Raw genomic sequence first — 25,017 nt, 5'->3', positions numbered from 1 at the left:
CCGCCATTTTATTCCCCTTGCCCCCGCCCCCCCTTGCATCCTGATATTTGACCTGGGTGATCTGGTCACCCTACCCCCCACCGCCCCGCCCCGCCACGTCCCTGCCTGGAGCGTGTCCCCGCCTCCGCCTTCCACCCCTCCCCCTGCGTCCCCTCTCCCCCGAGCAGCATCCCTGCCTGCACCTGCTGCCCGAGTAGAGCAGCTCCTGGCAGAAATGCTGTCTGCTGCCCTAGGGTCCTAGCGCCTGCCATCCGCTAATGGCAAGGCAGGCTGCCCTTACCCTGTGCTTCTGCCCTAGCCCTGAGCCTCTCCAATGCCCCAAACCCTCATCCTCATCCCCCGGCACCCTAATCCTCATCCCCAGCCAGAGCCCTCATCCCCCGGCACCCTAATCCTCATCCCCAGACAGAGCCCTCATCCCCCTGCACCCTAATCCTCATCCCCAGCCAGAGCCCTCATCCCCCCGCACCCTAATCCTCATCCCCAGCCAGAGCCCTCATCCCTCTGCACCTTGAGCCTCTGCCCCAGCTCTGAGCCCCCCCGCATCATGAACCCTTCATCCTTAGCCCCAACCCTCATTCCCCTGCAGCCTGATCCTCTGCCCCAGTGTGCACCACCTCCCCTTTCCTACACCCCCAGCCGAGCCTGCACCCAAACTCTGTCCCAAAGCCTGCACCTCTCACCCCCTCCTGCACACCCACCCCCTGCCCCAGCCCAAAGCCTGCACCCAGCACCCAAACTCCCTACCAGAGCCTGCACCCCTTACCCTTTCCTACACGCCCACCACCAGCCCAGAGCCTGCACCCAAACTCCATCCCAAAGCCTGCACCCCTCATCCCCTCCTGCACACCCATCCCCTGCCCCAGCCCAGAGCCTGCACCCCTCACCCCTTCCTACACCTCCACCACCAGCCCAGAGCCTGCACCCAAACTCCATCCCAAAGCCTGCAGCCCTCATCCACTCCTGCACACCCACCCCCTGCCCCAGCCCGGAGCCTACACCCAGCACCCAAACTCCTTCCCAAAGCCTGCACCTCTCTTCACCCTAATCCCCAGCCCAGGACCTACACCCCAGACCTCCCCCATGAAACCCCGCCCAGAGCCTTAGGCAGGTGGAGGCAGAGTTTGAGGGGGGGGGGAGTTGGGGAGGTGGGTTCTGGGCACCACCAAAATTTCTACAAACTTGCCTCCCATGGGTGTGAGTGCTGCCTGATTAGAGTCCCAGACATCTTGTCTACCTGGGAGCTCTTCTGCTCTTCAGCCCCTTCATCCCACAAGCATTCCAGGAGAGGAGGAGGGGGAAAGCCACTTCACAGGCATTCAGAGAGAGAGGAGACAAAAGTGGGAGCAGAGGAAGTATAACAGACCTTTTGAGCACAGAAATCACTACTGCTCCTACAAAAGCAGGGACAGGACACTAGGAGCTTGGAAAATTAAGCCATCATGTTTCTGCTTGGTTTCAAACCAGGGACCTTCTACATGTTAGGCAAATGTGATAACCACTACACTACAGAAGCTCCATTTGTCACATGGCTCTGCCCCTCCCTTCATAAGAACAAAAGAATGGCCATACTGAGTCAGACCAAAGGTCCATCCAACCCCATATCCTACTGCCAACAGTGGCCAATGCCAGGTGCCCCAGAGGGAGTGAACCTAACAGGCAATGATCAAGTGATCTCTCTCCTGCCATCCATCTCCACTCTCTGACAAACAGAGGCTAGGGATACCATGCCTTACCCATCCTAGCTAATAGTCATTCATGAACTTAACCTCCATTAATTTATCTGCAAAAAGAACAAGGAGCACTTGTGGCATCTTAGAGACTAACACATTTATTTGAGTATAAACTTTCGTGGGCTAAAACCCACTTCATCGGATACATGCAGTGGAAAATACAGTAGGAAGATATATATACACACAGAGAACATGAAAAAATGGGTGTTGCCATACACGTTATAACAAGAGCGATCAGTTAAGGTGAGCTATTATCAGCAGAAGAAAAAAACCTTTTGTAGTGATAATCAGGATGGTCCATTTCCAACTGTTGACAAGAAGGTATGAGTAACAGTAGGGGGACAAATAAACATGGGGAAATAGTTTTACTTTGTGAAATGACCCATCCACTCCCAGTCCTTATTCAAGCCTAATTTCATGCTGTCCAGTTTGCAAATTAATTCCAATTCAGCAGTCTCTTGTGGGAGTCTGTTGTTGAAGGTTTTTTGTTGTAATATTGTGACTTTTAGGCCTGTAATCGACTGACCAGGGAAATTGAAGTGTTCTCCGACTGGTTTTGGAATGTTATAATTCTTGATGTCTGATTTGTGTCTATTTATTATTTTATGTATAGACTGTCTGGTTTGGCCAATGTACATGGCAGAGGGGCATTACTGGCACATAACAGCATATATCACATTGGGAGATGTGCAGGTGAAGAAGCCTCTGATAGCGTGGCTGTTGTGATTAGGTTCTATGATGGTGTCCTCTGAATAGATATATGGACAGAGTTGGCAATGGGCTTTGTTGCAATGATAGGTTCCTGGGTTAGTGTGTTTGTTGTGTGGTTGCTGGTAAGTATTTGCTTCAGGTTGGGGGGCTGTCTGTAAGCAAGGACAGGCCTGTCTCCCAAGATCTGTGAGAGTGAGAGATCGTCCTTCAGGATAGGTTGTAGATCCTTGATGATGCGCTGGAGAGGTTTTAGTTGGGGGCTGAAGGTAATGGCTAGTTGCGTTCTCTTACTTTCTTTGTTGGGCCTGTCCTGTAGTAGGTGACTTCTGGGTACTCTTCTGGCTCTGTCAATCTATTTTTTCTTCACTTCAGCAGGTGGGTACTGTAGTTGTAAGAACGCTTGATAGAGATCTTGTAGGTGTTTGTCTCTGTCTGAGGGGTTGGAGCAAATATAGTTGTATCTTAGAGCTTTGCTGTAGATAGTGGATCGTGTGGTGTGGTCCGGGTGAAAGCTGGAGGCATGTAAGTAAGTATAGTGGTCAGTAGGTTTCCAGCACAGGATGGTGTTTATGTGACCATCGCTTATTAGCACTGTAGTGTCCAGGAAGTGGATCTGTTGTGTGGACTGGTCCAGGCAGAGCTGGATGGTGGGATGGAAAATGTTGAAATCATGATGGAATTCTTCAAGGGTTTTCTTTTCCATGGGACCAGATAATGAAGATGTCATCAGTGTAGCACAAGTAGAGAAGGGGCATTAAGGGACGAGAGCTCAGGAAGCGTTGTTCTAGGTCAGCCATACAAATGTTGGCATATTGTGGGGCCATATGAGTACCCATAGCAGTGCCGCTGACTTGAAGGTACACGTTGTCCCTAAATGTGAAATAGTTATGGGTGAGGACAAAGTCACAAAGTTCAGCCACCAGGTTTGCCGTGACATTATCGGGGATACTGTTCCTGAATGCTTGTAGTCCATTTTTGTGTGGAATGTTGGTGTAGACGGCTTCTACCTCCATAGTGGCCAGGATGATGTTTTCTGCAGGATCACCAATGGATTATAGTTTCCTCAGGAAGTCAGTGGTTCTTGAAGATAGCTAGGAGTGCTGGTAGCATAGGGCCTGAGAAGGGCGTCTACATAGCCAGACAATCCTGCTGTCAGGGTGCCAATGCCAGGGTGTCGTTTCTTTTGGTAATCAGAGGGCAATGGCTTGTAGAATGTGGTGTTAGTGAGCTGCCTGGCAGCCTTTCATTCATATTCCAACCTATTCATGATGACGACAGCACCTCCTTTGACAGCCTTTTGGATTATGATGTCAGAGTTGTTTCTCAAATAAATTTGTTAGTCTCTAAGGTGTCACAGGTTCTCCTCCTTTTTGCTGATACAGACTAACACGGCTACCACTCTGAAACCTATTAATTTATCTAGTTCTCTTTTAAACCCTGTTATAGTCCTGGCCTTCACAGCATCCTCAGGCAAGGAGTTTGACATGTTGACTGTGCGCTGTGTGAATAAGAACTTCCTTTTATTTGTTTTAAATCTCCTGTCCATTAATTTTCATTTGGTGGCCTCTAGTTCTTATATTATGGGAACAAGTAAACAACTTTTCCTGATTCATTTTCTCCATACCACTCATGATTTTATATACCTTTATCATATCCCCCCTTAATCTCCTCTTTTCCAAGCAGAAAAGTCCCAGTCTCTTTAATCTCTTCTCATATGGGACTCATTCCAAACCCTAATCATTTTAGTTGCCCTTCTCTGAACCTTTTCTAATGCCAGTATATCTTTTTTGAGACGTAGAGACCACATCAGTACACAGTATTCAAGATGTGGGTGTACCATGGATTTATATAAGGGCAATAAAATATTCTCAATCTTATTCTCTATCCTATTTTAAATGATTTCTAACATCCTGTTTGCTTTTTTGACTGCCGCTGCAAACTGCGTGGTTGTCTGCAGAGAACTATCCATGATGACTCCAAGATCTCTTTCCTGATTAGTTGTAGCTAAATTAGCCCCCATCATATTGTATGTATAGTTGGGGTTATTTTTTCCAATGTGCATTACTTGACATTTATCCACATTAAATTTCACTTGACATTTTGTTGTCCAATCACTTAGTCTTGTGAGATCTCTTTGAAGTTCTTCACAGTTCACTTTGGTCTTAACTATCTTGAGCTGTTTAGTATCAGAAGGGTAGCCATGTTAGTTTGGATCTGTAAAAGCAGCAAAGAATCCTGTGGCACCTTACAGACTAACAGACGTTTTGGAGCATGAGCTTTCATGGGTCAATACTCACTTCGTCAGATGCATGTTAGTCTGTAAGGTGCCACAGGATTCTTTGCTGCTTTTGAGCTGTTTAGTATCTTATGCAAACTTTGCCACCTCACTATTTACCCCTTTCTCCAGATCATTTATGGATAAGTTGAATAGGATTGGTCCTAGGACTGACTCTTGGGGAACACCACTAGTTACCCCTTTCCATTCTGAACACACCGATGGGCTAACCTGGAGAAAGTGGTGGCAGCCCTTCAATAGGTCAGCTGGCAGAGCAGAGGACTGGAGCTGGCACTCAGGAAGTCATCCTTGTGTTGCCCTTGGGACTCCAGCTTGAGGGAGAGCTTCTTTTTCCTCCCCTTGCTGAGAAAGAGCAAGAGAAGAAAGCAAGCTCAGGTGGGCCTACTCCTTGCACAAGCCTACACTGTCTTTTTCTGCTGGGGAGCCCAAGAAAGCAGCCCACTCCTGCACACAAAGTGACCAAAGAGCATGCTAAAGCCTGGGTGCAGGTGGTGGTGGGGGAGCCCAGGGCTGGGTCAGCAGGGGTGCGGGTGGCGGGACAGCCCAGGGCTGGGATGGCAGGGGGGTGCAGGTCAGGGGGGAAGAGTCCAGGGCTGGATCGGCAGAGGGGTGTGGGTGGGGGGAGGCGCAGAGCTGGGGCAGCAGGTGGTGTGGGTTTGGGGGGTGAGAGCCTAGGCAGCAGGGAGTTGCGGGGGGAGCCCAGGGCTGGAGTGGAGGCAGCCAAAATTTTTTTTGCTTGGGGCAGCAAAAAACTAGAGCCAGCCCTGCCTCCACGCACCGTGAGGGAGGTAGGAGCGGATCATTTTTATCCTTACTTGAAAGAGGGAGAAGAGAAGGCTGATAAAGGAGAATTGACTTGTCTTAGGTCACACAGCCAGTCAGTGGCAGAGTTGGGAATAGGACCACAGAGCCCTGATTTTCAAACTAACCATCGGATCTTGAATTTCATACATTGAATGACCTGAATAAAGTGCTCTCAGATGAGCTTCAGACCAACAACAGTGACAGTAATTATTCAGCAAGTATTTGAAGAGAACTGCAATGTTAGAGAGAATCATGAACTGCTCATAGACAGAGAACCAGCAAAATTCATCAAACATAGAACTGGTTCTGACTTATTTACTTGGTCTTGAAAGAGAACAACAAGGACCTGCGTCTCCTCCCTGTTAATAACCCCCTCAGCCAATCAGGGTAGAGACTGAGGATGGGAGGCTGAGGGTTCTCACCAGGGAGCCCAAAGGATGGCCCAGGTCACTGGTAGGGATCATTGCCCAAGCACTATTTCAGCCCTACATTTTTGGGTGGACCTCCCACAGTGGGAGCTGCAGAGCACTCCCCTGCAACACACACACACACGCACACACACGCACCCTTCCTGTTGTTGGGAGGGGAACAGGAGAAAGCACAGAAGAAGCAAGAGAAGAAGAGAAAGGAGGGAGGGATGGAGGAAAAGGTGAAACAAAAAGGACAAACCCCAATGTCCCCAGTGATTCTAAGGGACAAAATCCCAGGTGCGCAATAAAATTCTGCCTCCTTAAGCTCATGTTTTCCGTGCCTAGAATTCAACTCTCACCAGATGGATCAGACTGAACAGGTTTCAAACCTCCATGAGACTCTTACCTTCTAAACAGGGATGGCTGTTTTCTAGTAAAATCACCCATAACTACAAGAGAAGGAGAAAACCCGAAAGAGGTTCCTCCTGGCACTCACATCCATGAACCCAAATACTCTCTCAGTCATCAAAGAGACCTGGAGAAGGAGACTTGCTGAAGCAAAGCCACAGGGGTCTCTGAGGTTTCCCTGGCCCCTCACCCCTGTCCTATCCGGCTGATGTCAGCATCTCTCTGTGAGGTCACCACCTCCCCACCACCTTTGACCAATAGTCTGAGGTCCTGCAAAAGGCCCTTGTAATGTCGCTGCCACAACCCTCCCTTGCTGTGCCAATGTCCTGCCCCTGGCCAGGCACTTTGGATGTTTGAGCTACTCCCTGTGTTCACCCCACTCAAGGAGCGTTTGTTCTAAGCAGCAAGCCGGCTAGACAGTAAAACATCAGATGCTGCTCCCAATGTTACACTCAGTTTTTTTCAGAAATTGGTCGACTTTATGGCCAGAAGAGACCATGAGAGCATCTAATCATATAATCATAGAATATCAGGGTTGGAAGGAACCTCAGGAGGTCATCTAGCCCAATCCACTGCTCAAAGCAGGACCAATCCCCAACTAAATCATTCCAGCCAGGGCTTTGTCAAGCCTGACCTTAAAAACCTCTAAGGAAAGAGATTCCACCACCTCCCTAGCTAACCCATTCCAGTGCTTCACCACCCTCCTAGTGAAAAAGATTTTTCCTAATATCCAACCTAAACCTCCCCCATTGCAACTTGAGACCATTACTGCTTGTTCTGTCATCCGGTACCATAGAGAAGAGTCTAGATTCATCCTCTTTGGAGCCTCCTGTCAGGTACTTGAAAGCAGCTATCAAATCCCCCCTCAGTCTTCTCTTCTGCAGACTAAACAAGCTCAGTTCCCTCAGCCTTTCCTCATAAGTCATGTGCTCCAGACCCCTAATCATTTTTGTTTCCCTCTGCTGGACTCTTTCCAATGTTTCCACATCCTTCATTTAGTGTGGAGCCCAAAACTGGACACAGTACTCCAGATGAGGCCTCACCAATGTCGAATAGAGGGGAATGATCACATCCCTCGATCTGCTGGCAATGCCCCTACTTATACAGCCCAAAATGCCGTTAGCCTTCTTGGCAACAAGGGCACACTGTTGACTCATAGCCAGCTTCTCGTCTACTGTAATCCCTAGGTCCTTTTCTGCAGAACTGCTTCCTAACCATTCGGTCGCTAGTCTGTAACAGTGAATGAGATTCTTAAGTCCTAAGTGCAGGATTCCGCCCTTGTCCTCGTTGAACCTCATCAGGTTTCTTTTGGCCCAGTCCTCTAATTTGTCTAGGTCCCTCTGTATCCTATCCCTACCCTCCAGCGTATCTACCACTCCTCCCAGTTTAGTGTCATCTGCAAACTTGCTGAGGGTGCAGTCTATGCCATCCTCCAGATCATTAATGAAGATATTGAACAAAACCGGCCCCAGGACCGACCCTTGGGAACCTCCGCTTGAAACTGGCTGCCAACGAGACATGGATCCATCGATCACTACCCGTTGAGCCCGACGATCTAGCCAGCTTTCTATGTACCTTATAGTCCAATCGTCCAGCCCATACTTCTTTAACTTGCTGGGAAGAATACTGTGGGAGACTGTATCAAAAGCTTTGCTAAAGTCAAGGAATAACACATCCACTGCTTTCCCCTCATCCACAGAGCCAGTTATCTCCTCATAGAAGGTAATTAAGTTAGTCAGGCATGACTTGTCCTTTGTGAATCCATGCTGACTGTTCCTGATCACTTTCCTCTCCTCTAAGTGCTTCAGAATTGATTCCTTGAGGACCTGCTCCATGATTTTTCCAGGGACTGAGGTGAGGCTGACTGGTCTGTAGTTCCCCAAATCCTCCTTCTTCCTTTTTTTAAAGATGGGCACTACAGTAGCCTTTTTCCAGTCATCCGGCACCTCCCACAATTGCCATGAGTTTTCAAAGATAATGGCCAATGGCTCTGCAATCACATCCGCCAACTCCTTTAGCACCCTCGGATGCAGCACATCCGGCCCCATGGACATGTGCTCGTCTCCAGTTTTTCTAAACAGTCTCGAACCACTTCTTTCTCCACAGAGGGCTGGTCACCTTCTGCCCATGCTTTGCTGCTCAGTGCAGCAGTCTGGGAGCTGATCTTGTTTGTGAAGACAGGGGCAAAAAAAGCATTGAGTCCATTAGCTTTTTCCACATCCTCTGTCCACTAAGTTACCTCCCTCATTCAGTAAGGGGCCCACACATTCCTTGACTTTCTTCATGTTACTAACATACCTGAAGAAACCCTTCTTGTTACTCTTAACATCTCTTGCTAGCTGCAACTCCAAGTGTGATTTGGCCTTCCTGATTTCACTCCTGGATGCCTGAGCAATATTTTTATACTCCTCCCTGGTCATTTGTCCAATCTTCCACTTCTTGGAAGCTTCTTTTTTGTGTTTAAGATCGGCAAGGATTTCACTGTTAAGCCAAGCTGGTCGCCTGCCATATTTACTATTCTTTCTGCACATCGGGATGTTTTTTTGCTGCAACCTCAATAAAGATTCTCTAATCCTTTAGAGGATTGGAACTGATTTCAGTGGAGGCACATGTTTGCTAGGTTTTTATGCATTTGCACAGGAAAATATTGAATGTTTCCATTCATTTCAGGGATCCCTATTCAGTGGAACTCTTGAACATAAAAGAAATGCCATTATTTTTGTTGAAGGAAAGGATTTGTAAGGGGGCACTTGGATTTGAACTAAGGACCCTTTGATCTGCAGTCAAACACTCTACCACTGAGCTATACTCCCATGACTGCAGTGGAGGTAAGTCAGTGGTCTTAAAGATTTTGAAGGACAGGCCCTGCCTCAGAGGTCTCCTGTTCTGTTCCCAGACCACAGTGCTTTTAAAAATAGGGTTTGATTAAACTTATAGATGCATGTAGACACCACAGCTTGCACACCCACCCACATAGCTTCCCCCAGTGACATAGCTACCACCTCTCGGGGAGATGGATTAACTACACGGACAGGACAGCTCTGTCCCCTCTGCTTAGAGCATCTTCATTCTTTATGAATAGGTAGGAAAGAACCTCCTGAATGGACAGTAACCAATTGATCGAATATTGGTGGGTCTGCATTCAATATGGGTAACTGGTCGTACTGGGCTGGATTAGTAGAAGCATTGCCAGCAGATCGAGGGAAGTGATTATTCCCCTCTATTCTGCACTGGTGAGGCCACATCTGGAGCATTGCGTCCAGTTTTCGCCCTCTCACTACAGAAACAAATTGGAGAGAGTCTAGGGGAGGGCAACAAAAATGATTAGGGGGCAGAGGACTTAGGAGGAGAGGCTGAGGACAGGGCCACCCAGAGGGGGGGCAAGTGGGGCAATTTACCCCAGGCCCTGCAGGGCCCCCATGAGAATATAGTATTCTATAGTATTGCAACTTTTTTTATGGAAAGGGCCCCCAAAATTGTTTTGCCCCAGGCCCCCTGAATCCTATGGGTAGCCCTGCCCACTCCACCCCCTTGACTCATTCTCCTCCCTCTGAGGCCGCACCTGTGCTCTGCCCTCACTCTCATTTGGCCACTTCCCACCCCTGCTCTTCCTCTTTGGCTGAGGCCTGCTGGTCCACCTTTTGCTCGCTCCTCTCCTGCCCGAAGGCCTCCTTGTGCCTCTCCACCCCCTACCCCAAGGTCTGCCTGCTGCCCCCATCTCTCTGCCCTTCTCCTGAGACTCACCCTGCCCAAACCTCTCTGCCCCCTTCCCTAAGACCAGCCCTGCCCACCACTTGCACCTCTCTGCCTCTCCCCTGAGACCAGCCCTGCCCACCACTTGCACCTCTCTGCCTCTCCCCTGAGACCCACCCTGCCCAGCGCTCACACCTCTCTGCCCCCTCCCCTGACCAGCCCTGTCCACCACCCACACCTCTCTGCCCCGCTCATGAGACCAGCCCAGCCCACAACTTGCACCTCTCTGCCCCTCCCCTGAGACCCGCCCTGTCCACCTCTTTCCTCAGTCATCTCTTGTTATTCCTTGAAACATCAAGGATGGAATAAAAAGCTGAGTTTACTCCAGGGTGAGGAAAGAAAGGAGCCACCAACCCCCTAGCAAAGCTCAGTGTCCCGGAGAAAACCTGCCCCCTGCTATTGCAATCCCTGATGTGCTGGGGATATGATGGTAAAGGAACTGTCTGAATGATCAAGGCAGGAAATGGACAACAATCTACAGGAACGTCATTGACCACAAACACACTCTCCTCATGCTCCAGCCAGAAGGGAAATGAGCAGGAATTCTTGCACTTCAGCCAGGGACAGACTTACACAACGGCACAGCAGTGTGTGTGTTGTGGAAGCTGGTCTGAGGGAACATCTGGAATTGATCATTCAGAGAGAACAGAACTGGAGTGTAGTGAAAGGCACATCTCAAACAAGTAGTTGTGGCTGAGTGGTTAAGATGATGGACTAGCAATCCATTGGGGTTTCCCTGCACAGGTTCAAATCCTGCCCACTATGGAGGAAGTTGTGTTCCTTCAGTTTCAACAGAGCTGGGTCTTGTCTTGCTCCCAAGCTCTGTCTGCACTATTGGGTAATGTGGCTTTAAAGTGTTTGAATTAAACAGCTGTTGCATGTCCACACTATGCCCCTTGTATCACCAGAGCACATCCAGGCTAGAATCCAGGATGGCCACAGAGAGCAGTGCATTGTGGGTAGCTGCGCAACTGGCTGCAGGTGCTTTGGGAAGGATTTGCAATGCCTCCTGGGCTGGTACAGCATCACATGATGCAGGTTTCTCTATCCCATTGTTCCATGGGAATCCTACTAGATTGCCAGCTGCCCTTCAACTGCAATGTGCCTGGTGGGGTAGAGAGCGTGTGTGTGCTGGGGAAGAGTGAGTGTGTGGGCACACTGTCTCTAAGGTCAGACAGCTGCTGCAAGCAACCAGTCCTGAGGCAGTGGGAGGGGGACAGCCCCAACATCAGCCCCTGCTTCCCTCACTGGCTCAGCTCAGCACAGCAGCCTCTGTGACACACACACACTGCTGCCTGCTTAGCTCTGTGTCAGGGGTGCTGGAACAGGGGTGTAGAGGGCTGTGGCCCCACCACTCTTTACCAGCTGTTAGGACCAGTGATGGAGTGGGGGAAAGGGTGGAGTCTTGGTGGGGGGAAGAGACGTTCTGTGGGTGTGGCCTCTGGGGGAGGGGTGGTGTGAGTGTGGGTCCCTGGGGAGAGGGTGTCATGGGAGTGCCACAGTTCACTCAGCTGTGCCCCTCACTGTAAGGAAGCTCCCGCCACCCCTGCTCTGTGTTCGTAGCGCAGGAGAAAGCAGCATCCATGGCAGTGATTTGCTCCCTGGGGCTCCGGCAGGCGGGCTCGGGAGGTGATTTAAAGGGCCAGGGCCTCCGGCCACTGCAGGGAGCCCTGGGCCCCTTAAATCACCAGCCTGGGGAAGCCGGGCCGGGCTGGCACAGCGTACCCACTCTTGCCGGTACCCCATACCAGAACACACCAGCTTACTTTCACCTCTGGAAGGTCCTCACGTGGATCAATAACTGGCTAAAAGCTAGGAAACAAAGGGTAGGAATAAATGGTCAGTTTTCAGGATGCAAACAGGTAACTAGTGGTGTCTGTAGTGGGACCAGGACTAGTCAACATATTGATAAATGATCTGCTAAACAGCGAAGTGACAAAATTTGCAGATGATCCAAAACTACAGAGAATAGTTAAGTCTAAAGCAGACTGTGACGAGCTAAAAAGAGATTTCACAAAACTAGGTGAAGGGGCAATAAAATGGCAGATGAAATTCAATGTTGATAAATGCAAAGTGATGCACATTGGCAAACATAATCCTACTCTACATATAAAACGATGGGATGTAAAATAGCTGTTGCAACTCAGGTGAGAGATCTTGAAGTCACTGTGGATAGTTCTCTGCAAACATCCACTCAGTGTGCAGCGGCCGGCAAAAAGCGAACAGAATGTTGGGAGTCATTAGGAAAGGGATAGATAATAAGAGAGAAAATCTTATTGCCACGGTATAAATCCATGGTACACCCACATCTTGAATACTGCATGTAGATATGGTCACCCCATCTTAAAAAAGATGTATTGGAATTGGAAAAAATTCAGAAAGGGGTATGGAGTGTCTGCCATATGAGGAGAGAATAATAAGACTGGGACTTTTTGGCCTGGAGAAAAGATGACTAAGGGGAAATATGATAGAGGTCTAGAAAATCATGACTGATGTGGGGAAAATAAATAAGGAAGTGTTACCTATTCCTTCTCATAACACAAGAACTAGGGGTCACCAAATGAAATTAATAGGCAGCATGTTTGAAACAAACAAAAGGAAGTATTTTTTCACACAATGCACAGTCAACCTGCGGAACTCCTTGCCAGAGGATGTTGTGAAGGCCAGGACTATAACAGGGTTCAAAAAAAGAGCTAAATCGATTCATGGAGGACATGCTCTGAGCCAGGATGGGCAGGGAAGGTGTCCCTAGTCTCTGTTTGCTAGGAGCGGGTGACAGGGGATAGATCACTTGATGATTAATACCTGTTCTGTTCATTCCCTCTGGGGCACCTGGCTTTGGCCGCTATGGGAAGACAGGACACTGGGCAAGATGGACCCAGTCTGACCCAGTATGGCTGCTCTTACGTCCTTATGCTCCTTTCATACAGATGTCTGGGATTCTGCCTCACAATGTGTCCCTGAGGTCTCAGCCAAAATGCCCTGACAGGCAAATACTCTGGGCTCCTGAAGCCTCTGCCCCCCACCTAGTGCCCTATGGCTCATCCCTGACCCTTGCTGCTGCTCCTTGCTGTAGAATGTGAAAGGAGCGGAGGTAGCACAGGAGCCTTCTGGGGACGCAGATCTGAGGCTTTGGGAGAGACACATTGTCTGAGACATTAGAGCGCTGTAAACCATGCAGCCACCCCCTCAATTAGGGGCCTGTTCCAGCGCTGCGTCTGGGCTACCGCAATCCCTCCCGCAGAGCAGGGTGCCCACAGATTACAGCCTGAAAATAGGCATGTGACACACACTCCTGTTCTCCCTGACAGGGCCTCCCCTAGACCAAGTGGCACCCCAAGCAAGACGTGTCTTTGGTGCCCCCCTACATATATTAAAATTTTGAATATCTTATTTTTCATTGCATTTGTAGCTCAGTTCATGATTTCGATGCACAATTTCGATGCATGATTTTCTCTGTCATACAAGATGATAAATTTACAGACTAGGATCTGCAAACCTGTATTTATTCATGCCATATATAAGCAGATAAAACAAATGCATTTTCTTTGAGCATATAGAAACTTTTTAATGTTAACAGTAACTGAAATATACTAACACCTAGAAATGGAACTGTCACCAGCACAGGGTGGGCCAATATTAAATAGTGTTACAGTAGGAGACAGCGTTACGATGTTAAACCCAGGCTTTTAGTTTGAAGGTCGCTTCTCTTGCCTTTCCCCCATGAACTGAAGCGCAGCATTAAAGAGATCCAAAGATTGGCCAATGGCATTTCCAAGTGCTAAAACAGCAAGCGATGTTGGTCTCTCATTGGCCATCAGCAATTGAAGATGTGGTTTAATGAGCTGCAGCTTCAAGGTGAGGGTGGGTCTGTTCACTGCCTTCCGTTGCACTGCTGGGCACCAAGTCCCTGGTGGCCAATACGTGAAGCTGGGAGAAGAGAGTGGGATGGCAAGTGGTGGCAGGACTTTTGCCATCAGGTTCTAACTGCCCAACTTCCTCCTCGTACCGCTGGCTCCCTGTCACCTTCAGGTAACACAGGAACTAAGGTAGGAATAGGGTGAGGAAGCAAGTAAAGCCGAACAAGGAAGGCAAAAGTGAATCTTGTTTTCATGGGCTGCTCGCAATGACGTCCTTTTTCTGTGCCACAGCTGACAACAACATCCCACACAGAAAAGTAATAGGCCAAAAAGAAACCTAGCAACTGCTGAAATAGTTCAGTTGGGAGCGTGCTAGACTAACAGGCTCTTCTATCCCCCTTTGTGCACGGGTGGGATGTTTTCTGAAAGTGCAGCAGTTCCTTTAATTGCCACGAGTCCCTCATTTCAGGCTATGCGGCAGGAAAAGACAGCATGGGCTTCTGCACCGAGTTGGCCCGTCTGACCTTTCATTCTTCTCTTGCCCTTTGTCACCAAGGGGAAGAAAAAGCAGCTGTCCCTCAGGCTGGAGTCACAAGGGCGACGTAAGGATCACTTCCTGAGTGCCGGCTCCAGTCCTCTGCTCTGTCAGCTGACCCACTGAAGGGCTGCCACCACTTTCTCTAGGTTTGCCCATCAGTGTGTGTCAGAGTGAGCAACAGCCAAGCAGATGGAATTTCTGTAGTGTAGTGGTTATCACATTTGTCTAACATGCAAAAGGTCCCTGGTTCAAAGCCATGCAGAAACATGGTGGCTTCCCTTTCCCAGGTTGCCTTTGCTGTCCAGCAAGGCACTCCTCCTTCTGCTCTTGGCCTATCCCTGGGATAACTCCAACCCCTGCATGACAGAGGGTGCTGATGTCAGTGGAGAAAGCACCTTGGCATCAGTCTGGAGAACCTAGAGGAGTTAGGCTTGTGGCTTGGCCTCCTCTGCCCTTGGAGGTTGGCCTATAGAGGCCATCATTTTCTGCTGGCCTCCTTTGTGTGACTTGTCAAAGGAGGAAGTAAGACAGGAATGGGGCAATAGAGGAAAGTCAAGCTGAGGAAGGCAGGGAGGAAGCTGTGCAGCTAATGTGGATAGTAGAGCACCACCATCTGCTCTAACCCTTCAGACAGAGACCAACACCTACAAAATCTCCACCAAGCATTCTCAAAACTACAATACCGGCACGAGGAAATAAGGAAACAGATCAACAGAGCCAGACGTGTACCCAGAAGCCTCCTACTGCAAGACAAACTCAAAAAAGAAACCAGCAGGACTCCACTAGCCATCACATACAGTCCCCAGTCTCAAGTTAGCAAGTTAACATTTCATGAATACTTTGATAAAATGTTATTAGTATAAAATATCTATGTTGAATTCTGATTTGAGGTCCATAGGAAAGGAGCAACTCCTTTGATTGTCCACCAGGTACATTCCTAGGGGTTAAAGCAAAGAAACAGTGAAAGTATATGGCAATAAAGATTGTTTTCTGTGTGTCTCAAGGCAAGGCATTGGTCCCTGGGAAGGGAGGTGGAAGGATGCCGTATCTTATACTGACATGTGCCAACTCTTCATAAACTCAAGGTTGGATCTCTGGGAAGATCGTCTCCCTACAGAAGAGACATACACAATAGGAACAGGGATTCTTTGTTCAATCTGCAACTCTGAATAAGATAGAATTTAGTTCTTAGATTCAACACCTGGCAATTTGCTGACCAAGCCTATCTTAGCAAGCAAGGCTTTCTGTTTACCCTGCTTTCTCTTAACTGATCATTATTTGCTAGGCTTCTGGTCCCTTGATTATACTCTGGACTTTGGATCTGGAAAAGAGCTGGCACAATCCATAGACCAGGTTGTTATATAAAATGCATGTGGATTTGAACCCTTCACATACAGTAATGGCAAAGTTCTTGGTTCAGGCTTGTAGCAGTGATGGAATAAACTGCAGGTTCAAATCAAGTCTCTGTAGTCCATCCACAGCTGGGATGGGTCATTCAGTCCTTTGTACAGAGCTTCAGTTTGTAGCAAAGTCCCTCCAGAGGTACGAAGCAGGATTGAAGACAAGATGGAGACAGGGCATCAGCCTTTTATAGTCTCTTGCCATGTGGTCTTTGCTTTCTTTGTCCCAAGGACACTCTATCCAGCACGTGGCATAGAAAAACCTTAGAGTTCTGTCCATAGGCAGGTCCCTGCATACCTTGCTGAGCCACAAGGCATATCTGCCTTCTCTCAATGGGTTGATTGTATAGCTGATGGTCCTTAATGGGCCATCAAGCAGGCTAGGCAGAACTGACGCCAACTTGTCTGGCTGAGGTGTTCCTCGGAAGCATAGCACAAGTTTGAATACAGACAGCATAGAGCCAATATTCATAACATCAACTACAAAAATGATACACATCTAGAGATAGCATCATTATAATCAGCCAATCAGAACCTCTCCATAGACCCCTTACAAGACAACCTTTCTATCATATTGGCTGCAAATATAGAACAGTGGTCGCAACAGTGATCTATACAGTTGCAGATTATGTCAATAACATCACAGGAGCTGACATGGCATCAGTGAGACTGATATTGGAATAGCCTCCAGTTTTGGGGTGTCTCATTTGAAAAAGATGTTGTGAAATTGGAGCTGGAGCAGCAAAAAGCCACCAAATGTTCTGAGGGCTGGAGAAAAATGCCTTCCAGTGAGCTACTGAAAGAGCTCAACCTGTTTAGCTTCTCAAAAGAAGATTGAAAGGTGACTTCACTGAAGTGTTGAAGTGCCTTAATAGAGAGAAAAGGTTGGGTATTAAAGGGCTCTTGAATCGAGCAGAGAAAGGCATAACAAGAGCCAATGGCTGGAAGGTGAAAAGAGACAAATTCATGTTACAACTAAGCCCCAAATGGTCAACAGCGAGGATGATTCACCACAGGAACAAGCTACCAAGGAAAGTGGTGGATTCTCCGTCTCCTGATGTCATTCAATGAAGACTAGATGCCTTTCCCCCAAAGTAGCTATTGTGTCATACAGGAGGCGTGTGAACTGAAGGGGGTCAGATTAGATGCTCTAATGGTCTCTTCTGGCCATAAAGTCGACTCATTTCTGAAACACTGAGTGTAGCATCGGGAGCAGCGTCTCAAGTTTTACTGTCTAGCCAGCTTGCTGCCTAGAACGAACACTCCTTGAGTGGGGTGACCACAGGGAGTAGCTCAAACCTCCAAAGGGCCTGGCCAGGGGCAGGACATTAGCACAGCAAGGGAGGGGTGTGGCAGTGACATCACAAAGGCCTTTTGCAGGACCTCAGACTGTTGGTCAAAGGTGATGGGGGGTGGTGACCTCACAGAGAGATGCTGACATCAGCCGGGCAGGGGGAGAGGCGAGGGGCCAGGAAAACCTCAGAGACCCCTGTGGCTTTGCTTCAGCAAGTCTCCTTCTCCAGGTCTCTCTTTGAGGACTGAGAGAGTATTCAGGTTCACGGACGTGAGCGCCAGGAGGAACCTCTTTCGAGTTTTCTCCTTCCCTTGGATTGATTTTACTAGAAAACAGCCATCCCTGTTTAGAAGGTAAGAGGCTCCTGGAGGTTTGAAACCTATTCAGTCTGATCTATCTGGTGACAGGTGACTTCCCTTCTCTGTACCTCAGGCTCCTCCCCATCTGTCCAAAGGGAACAGGGACAGTTCTCGAGCTCTGGGAGGTCGTGAGGCTCGGTGAGATAAGGGGCGTTAAAGCCCTCTGTGAAGGAGAAAAGGGAGTTTCACAGTGTTTTAGCACCAAGTAATTCTAAAGTTTGCTAAAATGTCTAGTCTGAGGAAACAAGAAATGGTCGGGGCCAAACTTTTTAACCACTGCCTTTTTTGAAGCCCGCTCAAGGATGTGAGTCCCTGTCTTTTAGGTACCCGGTGTTCTTTGCCAGCAGGAGAGAAGAGGTTCCTGCCTCCGTTTTTGTGGCCTGAACAAACCAGGTGTTGTGCCCCAGTTCTCGTCTGAGATCCCTGAAAAAGAACATCTTCCCATCCATGAACAAGACAGGACCTGTCTCTAAAAGGGGAACAAAGAGACCTCTGGGACTCACAGACTAGCTAACCTCACTTCCGTAGCTGGAGAGATCCTGCAATACATTCTTAAACAATCCGTTTGTCAGTAGCACCTACAGGATAATTTGGTTCTTAGGACTAGTGAGCATGGATTTGTCAAGAACAAATCATTGCAAACCAATCTTCTTTCCTTCTTTGGCAGGGTTCCAGGCCTGGTGGAGGTGGGTAAACAGTAGATGGGATCTAGCTTGGTGTTACTAAGGCTTTTGACACAGTCCTGTAGGACATTCTCACAAGCAAACGAGGGAAATGTGGTCCAGCTGCAATCAGCGTAATGTGGATGCAGAGCTGGTTGAAAGCCCAGACTCCAGGAGCCCTTCTCCAGGTTTGGCTGTCCAATGGAGAAGGTGTACCTAGTGGATCCGGCAGGGATCAGTCCGGGGTCCGGTACTATTCAATATTTTCATGAATGATTTGGAAAATGCAGTGGAGAGCATGCTTCTAAAATTTACGACTGACATCAAGCACTTTGGAGCGCAGGATTGGAATTCAAAATGCCCTTAACAAATTGGAGACTTGGTCTTCTTGAGCCAAACTCCGTAGCTGGGCCCCTCTCTCTAGATTGGGCTGAAGTGGAACCCCAGAGCCAAACATTCCTCCTGGGCAGTGTGCTCCTACCTTGAATGGTGAGATGCTGCTTAGCACTGTCAGAGCAGCTTTTGCTGGGGGATTCTCCCAGCACTTTCCAATAGTGGGAAAGTATGAAATCCCCATTTGACTGCTGGGGATAGAGCCCTAGAGGGAAGAACAACTTGCCCAAAGTCCCCCAGGAAAAGGAAAAGAACCAGCAGTGGAACCAATAGGAAACGCAGCAATGGAACTCAGGAGTCCTGACTCCCAATCCCCTGGTCCAGTCACTCCAGCGGAGCACACTCCCTCTCAGAGGCAGGGGGAGTGGCCATGAGGGCCTGCTTGTAATTGCCAGCTGTGGGAGGGAGTGTGCAGCAGTGGTTAGCGAAGGGGCCTGGAAAGAAGGACTATGGAGTCCCATCCATACTTCTGACACTTGGTGTGACTCTGAGCCAGTAGCTTCCCCTCTCCAGGCCTATTTCTCATCAGTACGGTGGGGGTCACAGTCCGGGGCTTTGGGAGGCTCCAGGAAGGTGTGTAAAGTGCTAGGATGTCAGGATCCTGGAGGCGCTGTCACTCCCACACTAGGGAGGTGTTCTGCACTCCCTGCTGTTGGCCAAGTTTCTCCGTCCCTTGGCAATAAGATAGTCTAGAACCCCAGCCAGGGTTATTCTATATACCACCCAAGATCCATAAACCTGGAAATCCTGGACGCCCCATCATCTCAGGCAATGGCAACCTGACAGCAGGATTGCCTGGCTATGTAGACTTCCTCCTCAGGCCCTACGCTACCAACACTCCCAGCTATCTTCGAAAGCCAGTGACTTCCTGAAGAGACTACAATCCATTGGTGACCCAGCAGAAAACACCATCCTGGCCACTATGGAGGTAGAAGCCGTCTACACCAACGTTCCACACAAAGATGGACTACAAGCCATCAGGAACAGAATCCCCGATAATGTCACAGCAAACCGGGTGGCTGAACGTTGTGACTTTGTCCTCACCCACAACTATTTCACATTTGGGGACAATGTAAACCTTCAAGTCAGCGGCACTGCTATGGGTACTCTCATGGCCCCACAGGATGACAACATTTGTATGGCTGACTTAGAACAACGCTTCCTGAGCTCTCATCCCCTAATGCCCCTACTCTACTTGTGCTAACTTATGACATCTTCATCATCTGGTCCCATGGAAAAGAAAACCCTTGAGGAATTCCACCTTGATTTCAACAATTTCCATCCCACCATCAGCCTCAGCCTGGACCAGTCCACACAACAGATCCACTTCCTGGACACTACAGTGCTAGTAAGCGATGGTCACATAAACACCACCCTATATTGGAAATCTACTGATTGCTATACTTACCTACATGCCTCCAGCTTTAACCCAGACCACAGCACAGGATCCGTTGTCTACAGCCAAGCTCTAAAATACAACAGCATTTGCTCCAACCCCTCAGACAGAGACAAACACTTACAAGATCTCTATCAAGCGTTCTTACAACTACAATATCCACCTGCTGAATTGAAGAAATAGATTGACAGAGCCAGAAGAGTACCCAGAAGTCACCTATTACAGGACAGGCCCAACATAGAAAGGAACATAACTCCACTAGCCATCACCTTCAGCCCCCAACTAAGACCTCTCCAGCGCATCATCAAGGATCTGCAACCAATCCTGAAGGACGATCTCTCACTCTCACAGATCTTGGGAGACAGGACAGTCCTTTCTTACAGACAGCCCCCCAATATGATATATGCCATCATGTGCCAGCAATGCCCCTCTGCCATGTACATTGGCCAGACCAGACAATCTCTACATAAAAGAATAAATGGACACAATCAGACATGAAGAATTGTAACATTCAAACACCTGTCGGAGAACACTTCAATTTCCCTGGTCACTCATTTACAGACCTAAAAGTCACAATATTACAACAAAAAACCTTCAAAAACAGGCTCCCATGACAGACTGCTGAATTGGAATTAATTTGCAAACTGGACACCATGAAATTAGGCTTGAATAAAGACTGGGAGTTGATGGGTCATTACACAAAGTAAAACTATTTCCCCATGTTTATTTGTCCCCCTACTGTTACTCACACCTTCCTGAAAACTGTTGGAAATGGGCCATCCTGATTATCACTACACAAGGTTTTTTTCTCCTGCTGATAATAGCTCACCTTAACTGATCACTCTTGTTATAGTGTGTACGGCAACACCCATTTTTTCATGTTCTCTCTGTGTGTGTACATATATATATATATATATATATATATATATATATTTATATATATATATATATATATATATATATATATTCCTACTGTATTTTCCACTGCATGCATCTGATGAAGTGGGTTTTACCCCAGGAAAGCTTACGTTCAAATAAATTTGTTGATCTCTAAGGTTCCACAAGTACTCCTGTTCCTTTTGCAGATAAATTATTGGAGATTAAGTCCATGAAAGGCTATTAGCTAGGATTTTAAGGAAAGGCATCCCTAGCCTCTGTTTTTCAGAGGGTGGAGATGGATGGCAGGACAGAGATCACTCGATCATTACTTGTTAGATTCACTCTCTCTGGGGCACCTGGCATTGGTCACTGTTGGCAGACAGGATACTGGGATGGATGGACTTTTGGGCTGACTCAGTATGGCCATTCTTATGTTCTTATGAAGGGAGGAGCAAAGCCCTATGACAGGGTTTCTGTAGTGTAGTTGTTATCACATTTGCCTAACCCGCAAAAGGTCCCTGGTTCGAAACTAGGCAGAAACATGATGGCTTAATTTTCCCAGCTCCTACTGGCCTGTCCCTGCTGTTGTAGGAGAAGCAGTGATTTCTATGCTCAAAAGGTCTGTTATACTTCCCCCACTCCTGCTTTTGTCTCCTCTTCCTCTCTGAATGCCTGTGAAGTGGCTTTCCCCCTCCAGCTCCCTCCAGGAATGCTTGTGGGATGAAGGGGCTGGTTGAAGAGCAGAAGAGCTCCCAGGTAGACAAGGTGTCTGGGACTCTAATTAGGCAGCACTCACACACCTAGAGCATGGACACTGCCCAAGGTGGAGTGTGACCCACCAGATGCAGCCAATTCATCTCTAGTTGCAGGCCAGGAGGTGCAGGTCCTCAAAAGGGGGAAGGGGCCCTGTGCTCAGGAGTCATTCACAAGCTTGTACCTCCAGTGAATGTCCTTTGCCCGGACTGCCTGGCCAGTGGTTTTCTGCGCTGCATTTCATTGTGCCTCAGGAAGACTTACCTTCATCGCACCGTCCATCACTGCACTGTGGGACACTTACCTTGCAGAATCCTGACATCTCCAGTGCCGTGCTGGTCCTGGGAGCATGAGTATGCGAGTGTGAGTGTGACCCCCCACACACACACACACTTCTTTTGAGCTTAGCTATCAATATAATAAACGTGCTGCTTTCTGCCAAACTCTGGTGGGTCATTAGTCCTCCCTACTCTTACTAGCTGGACCAATTTTGGGTAACACCTGAAATAACTCCAACCCCTGCTTGGCTAAGAGTGGTGAAATGAGCTAAGAAAAAGCCTTGGCATCAGCAGGGGAAAGCTTGAGGATCTGGGCCACTCATCTTTTGAATCTTTGTGGCTTGGCCTCCTCTGCCCTTGGAGGTTGGCATACGGAGGCCAGATCTTCCTGCTGGCCTCCTCTGTGTGACTTGTCAAAGGAGGAAATGAGGAGGAAATGGGGCAAAAGAGGAAAGTTGAGCTGAGGAAGGCAGGGTAGAAGCTAAGCACCTCAGTGCGGCTAAGTGGGGTTAGTAGAGCGCCACCATTCATTCTGTAAAGCCTGGGGAGGTGTGGTTGGCTGCTGGGAGGCAGAATCCTGTGCCTGCCTCTTGGCTTCCTAGGGATGGCTACTTACAGCCCAAGAGAGAAGGATGGTTCTTGGTGAAAGGAAGACAAGCAAAGCTCTGGGAGGAAATTTGGGTGCTGGCTCTGCGCTGGGGAATGGTGTTGGGTTGCAGGAGGAGTGGCTCTTACCTCGGGCAATGCAGCTCCCAAAGTGACCGGTACACCCAGCCCTGTGGCAGCAGCTCCTAGGTGAGCCGTGCCAGGGGGTCTCAGTGAGCCGCTGCCGCCAGAGCTCCCGCCAGAGCTCCCATTGGCTGCAGTTCCTGATGAATGGGAGCTGCAGAGTTGGTACTTGGGGCAGGGGCAGTGAATGGAGACACTCCCTCCACCCCAGGGGATGCTGGGACACGCCAGCCACTTCTGGGAGTGGCACGGAGGGACAGAGGCAGAGTGGGCAGGGAGCCACCTTAGTGTTGCTGGCACATCTCTGCACACCCATGGGGGGAGGGGAGCAGAGGGCCTCCATGCACTGCCTGGGGTAGGGGCAGTGCACAGAGCTGCCTCCCCTCCCGGGTCTATTCCAGGAGTGGGTGGGTGGGGTCTTTTGGCCTGCAAGGTGCAGCAGGTCAGACTAGATGATCACGCTGGTCCCTTCTGACCTTAAACGCTCTGAGTCTAAAAGGGAGAGGGACATAAAGGATTTTTTTTTTAATATAAACCAAACATCATAATACCTGGATGACTCCAACTGCTCATTTTATAGTCTTGCCCCTTTCTTTGTCTCCTGTGTGTTTAATGACCTGGTGGGATTTGGGACACTAATTCTCTCATTCCATTGATAAACTGGTACTGAGTGACTGAAACTAAAACCAGTTCCCAGGGGAGGTGACATCACATCACTGCATTGGCTGGGAAGAGAACCAGGTCAACTGTTTGGAAGGCAGCTATGCTCACCGCTATACCAGCAATGAATCTGATAAAAAGCTCCTGATTTTTCACACTTGATGTCTGGTCACCCTACTTCACAGCGTACAGCAAATGTCTCTGTGTTCTCTGCCATTCATGGTGGGGAGTTTCCCCATTGATAACATTTCTTGCTGGGTCAGGGAGGGGAGAGAGAAGAGGGGTTTGCTCTCTGTTTCATTCCTCTCCATTTTCTGTTCCTCCTTTCCTTCCAGGATCCTCCCTTCCATTTCAGATTGTGCACTGACATCCTCCCTGCATCCAGGACTCTGGAGCAGTACGATCCCATGAGAACCTCAATGACCAAGGGTCTTTTCCAACTTTCAAGAGACCCCAGCTCGACTCTAAAGGAAGCTCTGTTCCTTCCTGGAGATCAAGGTCATGAAGCCTTTGCCTGGCCTCCTGGGTCTGAATTAACATCCCATTTCCCACTACCTGCAAATGTTTCTAACCTAGGTGAGCGGAGTTAATTCAGCTGGAATCCTTCATCCACATTCCTTAGGAGATACAGCCTCTCTGTGACACAGACTGACTGGGGTTCATCTCTGCATGTCCCCAGTGGGGAAGGAAAGACAAGACACTGAGGGGGAAGGAAGAAAATGGGCAGAAAGAGTCAAATGGGGCTAGACCAGAATAGAGGAGATTTTCTGCCTGTTAAAATGGACTAGATTCTAATTGCTTAAAACAAAACAAAACCCCAACCACCTTCTGCTGGGTTTTACATAGCAGCCAAAGTGGTGAACCACAGACACACATAACCATCTACAGCCCAAGTTTCTCTCTTAAGGACATATAGTGGCTCATGCAGGGGGAAATGCAGCTGTGGATGCATGTTCAAGCCTCATCCAGAGTGTTGGTTTTCATTAGCCGTGTTGGTTCCCCCACTTGCTTTGCCCAATTCACATGGAAAGTTCCATACGAGGGTGATGAGAGTAAATTCTAAACTCTGAAATGCGATGGTGGCCCACAGATTGGAATAAGGGGTTTGAAGAGAAAAAGCTCTAAGAATATAAAACCAGACAGTGTCCAGGGGCATGTACGGTACAACGCCTCAACAGGGAGCCATTTGTGAGAGGGGGTTTCACTTCCTCTGTTCAATGTCCTGAGAGGTATTTGAAGATGAAGATAACGCCATGGCTAACAGGTGACGGGCACGTCCTGGGTTAAAGAAAGGAAGGGACTTGGGTTAATAGTCTGAAGATTTGTGTTACCGTCACTGTCTGACCCCGCTTCAGTTCAGAGCAGGTTTGTATGTTGCTGTGTGGAACACACAGATTCCTGGAGAGCAGGGGCAGCTGTTTCCATGGCAGAGAGCCTGGCACTTAGGAGACTTTCTTGAGTTGCTGCTTTGAAGCAATTCAATAAAATAACAGTGGAGCTACAATGTCCAGTCCAAAATTTCAGCCCCATGGTGCAAAAACGCTATTTCAGGATCTAAACAGGAGGCTTCCAGTGCTAGGACACCTGACCAGAGAGCTCAGTGGGGGGTGTAACAGCTGCTGATTCTGAGGGTCCCAGGCTAAATCCACTTGCAGGTGGAAGTGTTTTGATTTATTTGATGGCTAATGAGCACCAGCTACT

General features: G+C 48.6%; 1 protein-coding gene and 1 non-coding gene across 3 annotated transcripts in view; both read right to left on the bottom strand.

Moving 5' to 3' along the window:
- LOC127039327 (zinc finger protein 420-like) overlaps positions 1-25,017 on the bottom strand; it is a 645,607-nt gene that overhangs the window by 538,358 nt on the left and 82,232 nt on the right. The gene's annotated exons all lie outside the window — the stretch shown is intronic.
- TRNAC-GCA (transfer RNA cysteine (anticodon GCA)) lies at positions 9,104-9,175 on the bottom strand. Its single transcript has one exon. It is a non-coding gene; the product is annotated as a tRNA-Cys (tRNA).

Source organism: Gopherus flavomarginatus, chromosome 23 (assembly GCF_025201925.1).
Source record: "Gopherus flavomarginatus isolate rGopFla2 chromosome 23, rGopFla2.mat.asm, whole genome shotgun sequence".
Lineage (NCBI taxonomy): Eukaryota > Metazoa > Chordata > Testudines > Testudinidae > Gopherus > Gopherus flavomarginatus.
Note: the sequence above shows the minus strand (reverse complement) of the source record. Positions and strands in the feature narration are given on the sequence as shown.